The 8,735-nt window shown below is 41.6% G+C and overlaps 1 long non-coding RNA gene and 1 pseudogene across 1 annotated transcript; both read right to left on the minus strand.

The window, feature by feature from the left end:
- Window positions 1–3,206: 3,206 nt before the first annotated feature.
- LOC109199158 (uncharacterized) lies at window positions 3,207–4,036 on the minus strand. Its single transcript, XR_002059630.2, has 2 exons — window positions 3,920–4,036; window positions 3,207–3,759 (listed from the first exon to the last, which is right to left on the minus strand). It is a non-coding gene; the product is annotated as an uncharacterized LOC109199158 (long non-coding RNA).
- A 311-nt stretch (window positions 4,037–4,347) lies between these two features.
- Window positions 4,348–8,497, minus strand: LOC109199157 (uncharacterized; annotated as a pseudogene).
- Between the last annotated feature and the right edge of the window lie 238 nt (window positions 8,498–8,735).

The raw sequence follows: 8,735 nt of genomic DNA on the forward strand, positions 1-8,735 counted from the left end.
TTTTATCAAATCGCCTCAGACCAACACAAGATCTGAAAACGCTCCATTGACTTTCAATGGAGAGTCTGTTCAAAATCAGCGCTGGATTTCTCTGATGAGAGGCATTTTCAAATCGTCATATCTCTTTAACAAAGCAAAGTTAGGACATGAGGCTTGTGCCAATATATCTTCAGACAATGCTGACACTCACAGTGGAAGCAGTTTTTACAATTATCTTACCGTTGAGCAATGAATTACGTTTGTTTGAGGGGTGGAAATCTGTCCTCCTCTCAGTTTTCAAACTCCGAAAATGAAGCCGTTTCTTCTCTCGTCATATCTCCGCGACGGAGGTACAAAGAGCAGTGAAAATCGCAGTCAAAGTACACCAAAGTCCGCTGATTCACCCAGTACAAGAATTATGCTGCTAGCCCTCCTAGTTTTGAGTTACACGACGTTTTGTAACTCCAGAAAACGGCGTTTTTCGCCTCTCACCGCGATCTAATTGTGACTAGTCATCAATCTGTTTTTTCAGCCGCCCGCCCCCTGTCCAGGTGGCGCAATCGGTAATGACACGGCTCTGCAGCTCAAAGGTCGTGGGTTCAATCCCACCTTGGTCAACATTTTTTTTTTTTCACAGACCTGTAATTTATATTGCTAATTTTTTTCACTACAAATGAGTAGTGCAAAAACATACTATGTCTGCAACATCACAGTATATCTGTTATGTTATAGTATTACTACTAAATCACAGTATTTCTGCCAATTCAAGGAGGCTGACTGTTACTAGTGCATCAGTGTACATAGGTCATCTGTTGTGTTGGAGTGCCCTCTTGTGGTGCCTTTTGGGTAGTGCCTTAGTAAACGTGAACACTGCAAAGAAGTGGTATCAGACTGGTTTGTAGTGGAGGAATTTGTTGCCAGTTTCTTTCATCTTTAATCCGTATTCATGTTGTAATGTAGTAACTTTTGTGGCACAAATACCTCAATATGGCAGAAATACTATGTTTTGGCACAAATACTTTGATTTGGTATACTTTAGCTTCTTCACCCCTTTTCAGCAAAATTTTCATTTTTTTCACCCCTTTTCAGCACAAATTCCAGCTTTTTTTGGCTGTTTTCAGAAAAAAAAACTCTCTTCAGCAGAATGTCTGCTGATTCACCTCTATTCAGCACAACGTTCTGCTTCTTTGCCTCTTTTCTGCAGAAATTCTGCTGATTCACCTCTTTTCTGCAAAATTTTCATCCTTTTTGCCTCTTATCAGCACAATTCTCAGCAGCTTCTGCTAATTTAAGCAGAATTGTCAGTCTATCCACATTTTCTTTGAGAGAATGGGTTTGGCTCAGTGAGATGAGTAGCTCTCTTGAGACCAGGAGGGCTAGGTTCAAATCCTGCTCATGGCAAAATTTCTTTTCACCACTTTTCAGCAAAAATTTCTCCGTCTTAACCCCTTTTCAGTGGAATATTTGGCTTTTCAGCAATTTTCAGCAAAAATTTGAGCTTCTTCACCTGTTTTCAGCAGAATTTTCAGTTCTTCACCGCCATACAATTTTTGCAACTTTTCATCTTTTTCAGCTATTTTCAGCAGACAGCTTCGGCGTTAAGGCATCCACACAGCATTTTCGCAGGAAATGCAAATTTTTCTAGTTCCAGTCTGTTATTGCAGCCACAAAACAGCCATAAATATCCATCCATTCGCTTCCGCTTATCCTTTCCAGGGCCGCGGGGGCGCTGGAGCCTATCCCAGCTGTCATAGGGCAAGAGGCAGGGTACACCCTGGACAGGTCGCCAGTCTGTCGCAGGGCCAACACACAGGGACAGACGCACACCTAGTGACAATTTGGATTATCCAATTAACCTATCCCCTCAAACTGCATGTCTTTGGACAGTGGGAGGAAGCCGGAGTACCCGGAGGGAACCCACGCAAACACGGGGAGAACATGCAAACTCCACACAGAAAGACCCCGGCCTGATGGTGGAATTGAACTCAGGACCTTCTTGCTGTGCGGCAACAGTGCTAACCACCGTGCCACCTTAATGCTAAATGATATTTGCAGGTTTTCAAGTAACAATTCTGAAATAGATTACAGTATTTACCGTGAGAGCCACGGGGACATAAATGACTTCGAAACAAGAGTGAATTACAGGCTACAAGTCATGGTCCATTCTTACTGTGCATCTCTCTCACTTTTACTTATGACCAGCAGTAGTAATATTGGTTTATGTAGAGTAAAATGCTGATGGGGAATGTTTTTCCTGTAGAATAAATGCTTAAACGTTCTGTGGAGTTTGTCAGTAATAAAATCTGGCACGTCTGACCTTCTATCTTAAGACACAAGATATCTAAGAATGTAAAAACTCTAATATTAGTCATCAGCTTGTATGTCTGTTATTTATAACATAAATAACAGACATACATTTATATCCATTGCCTCGGTCTTATCTATGTTAACCTTGTAACTTGAGTTAAATCCATAGTCTAGAATAAGGTTTTTAGGTATGATACTGTAAGATTGGGTTCTGTTAGATATAGTATTGTATCATCAGCATATAGGGATATTTTATGCTCTTCATTGTTTATTTTGACACCCTTTATATTATTATTGCCTATTAGTAACAGGGGGACAGAGTTCCACCTCGACCTCCTTTTTGTAGTGCTGGCCCGTTTGAAGTTGAAGCTCTGGCATATATGTCACAAAAATCAACACACTGCTTCAGAAACACTGTGCCGAGGGTTGGTTCGTCTGAACAGAGTCACATGATCAATGACGTCCAAAGCTTCATTCGGCATGTCACTGCTTCAGTACCTGATTCAATGGTTTGTAAGGAACTGAATCATTGACGGGGCTTGTGCTGTGTTTTGGTAGCGATTTCTGCGTGAGAAAGCGAACCAGTGTCCAACATAATGAGAGTCATGGAGCTGCCGAGGAAGAGAGGACCTACCTACTCCTAAATAAAAGCCAGTTCACAACCTATTTGGTCCACTGGTCTAAAATGTACAAAGAAATACACTATACATATAGTGATGGTTATCATTATATAAGTAGTAGTATATTATATATAAACATACCTTAATTACATAATTATGTGGAGGCAGGGCTCCCACAGCACAACAATACTCTTAATCTATTATAACATTGTGTTGTACATTATTATATACAGTGTATATTTATTTGTCTTAATAAAAAACACTAAGAAGTCCCAGTCAAAGGGAGAACACACCATAACATATTTAAACAAGAAAGGTTTATTCATTAGCATAATTTCTTAATAAATTAGACAGAATGTCTTTCCAGTCTGAAAGAGATCTTTCTATTCCTGTTTGCTAACCTGAATCTACAGTGGATTCATTCTTTTCAGCATCCTTATTATATTTATTGATTTTACAGTAATCTTCATTTAGTAAACTGACATTCGGTTTTCAATATGCCGTTTATATTTAGCTCAGTGGCTATAAAGAACCTTGTCTTTCCAGTGTTTAGTCCAAAAAGTGTCTTGTGCATCAGAAGAATGAGTCCTGGCTCCTGAATCCACTGGCTCAGTAGCTGCTAACCCATGATCTTCAGTAGTTTTAATGTTATTGCACTGTTTTACATTCATACATGCAGGAGTTTACACATCAACACAAATCCACCTTTCACTGATGTTTCCATGGGGACCCCAGAAAGGAAAGTTTGCCAGCTTGCCTTGTGTGTTGAGAATGGGGCCACATCCTCTCGCTCCGTTCCCAGTCCTCCAGTTTGTTTGTTTTTATATCACCTTACCTGCTAACTTTCTCCATGCTGTGAAGAAAAATGATAATTACCCTCTATAATTATCAACGCGTGACATGTCATAATGATCTTCATATTTGTACATGCTTTCATCTCAGTGACTCCCAAACAGCAAGCACATATGACTGTATTTTGTGGTTTGATGTAGCAGCTGATCTGTATCACTCACCTGAGTGCAGGTAGCTCCGCTTCACATACAACAGCAGGATCATAACAGAGCCCACAGCGAGGTACAACATCCAGTTTGTTGGCTCTGAAACAGAACACACATGAGTTCTGCTGCTCCCAGCTGTAGCTCTAGTATTACATTGAGACTCACTTCCACAATTAGGGTGAAGCTCTTTGTGATGGGTACTTTCAGGGACTGATGGGAGACGCTGCATGTGAACTTTTTCCCAGAGTCCCTGAGCGCAGCCTGGAGGTAGAAGAAGCCGACAAACGAGAAGGTCATGTCCGATTTTCTCTGTGGTAGGAAAGGATGACATTCTCCAGTGACCTGGGATGTGGAGCGCCCAACACGACTGGATCCTGCTCGTGCCAAATATCTCCACATCCCGAGGGTAGTAGCTGTTTGCCTCACACACAATCTTCCTCTTGTTACCCTCCATTAGTGAGAGACTGGGTCCACATTGAGGGAGACATGGGGAGGCTCTGAGGAAAGGAGAGAGAAAAAACCCCATTTCTTTAAAAACTGAAACGAACAGAGGCTTTTCTGCTGACTTTCTATATTTCTGAATCATAAAAACACCTCCACACCATACGACTTTTATCACATAAGGTAAGAATGAACACTTTAAGAGCAATGATTTGCTTAAAAAAAAAGACAGAATGTTATTTTAAAAAGAGTTAAAAAAAATTGTCAGCATTTACAAAGATGCATTACATGCTATTTTGCCCTATTCAGGAAAAATGGTTTTGCAGACTTATTCATGTGCACCCTCCAACAGCGTGTAGCCTGACAGCGATGATGCTATGCTGATAATGCTGAAAAGTGGGCGTGAACAGCAGAGTGAGTGACAGCAGGCATGCAAGCAGGAAACAGCGACAGACTGGTTCTACCACATATTTTTGAAGTTGCTCCTGATAGCAGTAAACGTCTCCAGTAAACTTTAAACAGTATAATAAGAATATTTATGGTTGTCACAGTATGCTGTACACATCACAACAGCTTTTTCACAGTCCACTTAAACTCCATCCACTTAAACTCCATCAATAAATGTGGTTAAAAGCATATAAAATTCAAAATTATCGATCAGCACAAACATTTAGTATTAGCACTTTTGTCCATGACCTATGACTGTTTTCCTCACCTTCAATCTGCAGATTATATCCACCCTGGCGAATAGTGGATTCACGGACACTGAACAATGTAGGTCCCTTCACTGCTTATCATGGTGGAGGCGAGGGTGTAGGAGGCATCTCCGGCTGCAAGGCACGTAGTCCAACCCACTTCCCTGGGTCTGTCCTGTGCGCCTGTTGTAACTGAAGAGCTTGGTCCTCTCACCGTGGTGCTGCTTGTGCCACTCCACAGTGACCTTTGCACCCTTGTGGTCGACATCAAAACTGGCAGTGGAGCTTTTGCTGGAACTTCAGGCGTGCTTAACTGAGGGAGTCTGTGTTTTGATGACCATGGCAACTGTGGAAAAGTGCCACAAACATGAACACATGTGAGTCGTTGAGCACATTTCTCAATACAAGTGTCCAATAATAGTGTAGGAGCATGAGAAAGGCCGTCTTTCATTTGTGTATTGAAAGTTGAAGATGAACCCTAAGAGGTGTGACATTTCTTACATCTGAATGTGACACTCTGGCAATCCCTAATTCTAAGCCATTAGGCTGAAGATTCCTGGTTAGCTGGGTAACCACTAACCAAGTTAACAAACAACCTGGTACAGCCTACTGTGCATATACTTAACACAAGGATCCTTGCTTCTTATCTGTGTACATATGTTTATTTGTCTCATTCATGTAATCATTAACACCAACTGGCTGATATTAGTTACACAGACACAGGGTCTGTTACATGCATGCAATCTTCCTCATTAACTCGGTACCATTGTTCCACATGATCCACTTTCTTATCTTTATTAGCTTAAAAATTCTGCTCACGTTGAGGAAATCCAAATGCTCTTTGTTGTCATTAATGGTGCATTCAACCACATCTTATAGGACAAATACACATTTGTTCTGGGACACACCCAACATGTGCATGCACTCTCTCTCAAACAATACTAATTTTTCTAGTTTATGTGCTGGTGTAATACATTTTGTAGCGGAGTGAATACTGCCAGTCTCATTCAGAACTTCTAAATGTGTCATCAGTGAGACTGCTGATGTCTAACTTTGATTGTAGTTCTTCATTTAATTATTAATCAGACTACCTAAATCAATGTATTTATGAGAAGAATAAGTACATTTTATTATTTCATTATTTTAATTATTTTATTAACATTTTATCATTTGTTTTAATGGATGGTTAGTCATTTGTAATCAAGTTAACTGTTTTATTTATTTTCCTTCAGTCAAAGGTTGTTCCCATAATATTTATTTTCTTCCTTTATGGCAGAGGTTCCAAAGTGTGGGGCCCGCCCCCCCATGCAATGGCGCAGAGCATTACATGGGGGGCGCAGTATGAAAAAAAGAAAGAAAAAAAAGAATGCTTGGACACTGCTAGCATAATGGACAGGTTTTTGACGGGCTCCCACACAAACGCAAAGCAGGAGATGAAGCATCGCCAAATATGTTTCCAAACCAACTTCCCTTCCAAGCCAAAGACTAGAAATATGGTGAAGCATGTCTTCCCTTTGGCTTCACCTGCACAAGTGCCGGAGGTAGGTCTCCCCTGCAAATAGTTTTCCCTGCGTCGGAAGCACGGGCTGGGCTCTCCAAATCACGGCCAAACACGATCCACAATGTCGATTTTTAGTTGACAAACACTTCTTGTAATGACTAACTACTCTGACATTTGGACATGTAACTCATTATGCAGTAAAGTTACAGTGGGATACAAATAATATCAGGCTGATCCTGCCACGATTTGTTTCCCCGGTTCAAATCACGGACAAACAGTATCCCACAGCTGTTTTTGTTTTTGAACCCATTTTGCACAGAGAGGCATTTTTTGAAAAATGTAATGATAGCAATGTTGAATATTATTACACAGGAAAAAACAACTACACGTAAAATATTACACCGTGACGCCTCTGCCTTTCTAAATGCAGGGACAGTAACTGCGTGTGTATATGTAAGCGTGTAAAAACTGCAGATAAATTAACAGTAACAGTATTTTGTCTCTATCTGCCATTCTGCAATTCATCTCATGTAAACAATAACGTGGCGCACAGCGTGGCGTGAAAGAGGCACATACCTTTGTCGTTGCGTGACGAACTCTGTATTCCTCGTCCACACATAAACTTAAAAAAGGAGTTTTAAATAATCTCCGTTTTCGTGAATCGCAATACGTTTACGTGTTGACGAAAGGCCCAAACGCATAGAAACAGCTGCGTTTTCAAAAATACCCATGTAGGTGTGGACGTAGCATAAAAGAGTTTTATTACTACCTGTAATTTATTGCCGTTTACTTGTATTTGCTTAATTGTTTACTAAATGTTTGAGGTGTGAAAATAAACCGCAATGGAGTTTGTAAACAAAATATGGGTGTGTGTGTTTGGAGGATGCGTTTGTGCGGGGGGGGGGGGGGGGGGGGGGGGGGGCGTGAACATTTTTCTTGTAAAACAAAGGGGGGCCTGGCAAAAGAAGTTTGGGAACCACTGCTTTATGGGGTTCTGGCACAGTAATACTAACGACTAGTCATAACTCCAACAAAAAACAAACTTTTAAGACAGATATATTCAGTTTTAGTCTGAAATCCTCATATGTTCAGTTTACCTGTGGTCGTGAGCACCTCTCTGTTAGGGATGGGGGGCCATTTCTGGTAGTCTGGCCCTCCTGGGGGAGGCTGGTCGAAGGGGCGCCTGAGGAAGCTGGTGATGGTGAAGAGGCCCCTGCTGTGTCTGAGGATGCAGGTAAACCATGGTTGTACTCCCGGGCACCGAGGACAGGCCAGCGGACGTAACCGCCCTCTGTGCTGTATCTGTGCAGCTCACACTTCAGCTGCTCTGCCTCCACCCCCTCCACATACTGCAGCAGATCCAACTTTGATCCTAGAAGATGATAAATTAAACTCTAACACACTGTTGTTGTTGTTTTTCATGTTGTTTTCAGCCTTCTCCTCATGCAGGCTGCAGTGACTCACTGGTGATGAGGAAAGTAATGGCGTTTCGGTTAACAGGAGCATCTCCTTTTTGGACCAAACTGAAGTATAGCCTCTCTGTGGATGAGCCGAGTCTCTGTGTGGTTGTCCTTGTTCAAAAACACACGCTCGTCAATGAAGGAGCAGGGCAGCCACTGGAACTGATGGACACTCCACACACCTGAATGACACACACACCACACACACACACACCACACACACACACGGGCATAGAAATCAAACAGTGTTAAGTTCATGTGGTAGCCTGTAGTGCCGATACTTGTTGCTGACCTACACACAAGCTGTAATCTGTGACAATAACTCACCTGCACTTAGAGTCCAGTAAATAAATATGGTCAACATCAAACCCATGATTCTTCCCCGGTGACCTCCACGGTCATACCCCTTGCTGCGTGATTGTCACAGGAAGTTTGTCGGGATACTTTCACTTTCAGTCTGCGGGAGGGGGAATGCTGTGCAGAACAGGATAACGAGCTGCTCACAGAAGAAAAAAAAACAAAAAACTTTAATCTAAAATATTTGCTATTAAATTGCGTTAATTTCCCCGAATAGGCTATACAGGTGTTCTAATTATTTTATTGTCAGTCCATTATGTGGATGACTGTGTCCTGTGTAAATTACTGTGTGTGCTATGTCATACACAAAGGCTGGATTTTTACGGATTCGTTTCCCACAAAGATCTATTGTTAATTCACGGCGAATAGTTTTGTTT

The sequence above is a fragment of the Oreochromis niloticus genome, unplaced genomic scaffold (genome assembly GCF_001858045.2).
Source record: "Oreochromis niloticus isolate F11D_XX unplaced genomic scaffold, O_niloticus_UMD_NMBU tig00007408_pilon, whole genome shotgun sequence".
Lineage (NCBI taxonomy): Eukaryota > Metazoa > Chordata > Actinopteri > Cichliformes > Cichlidae > Oreochromis > Oreochromis niloticus.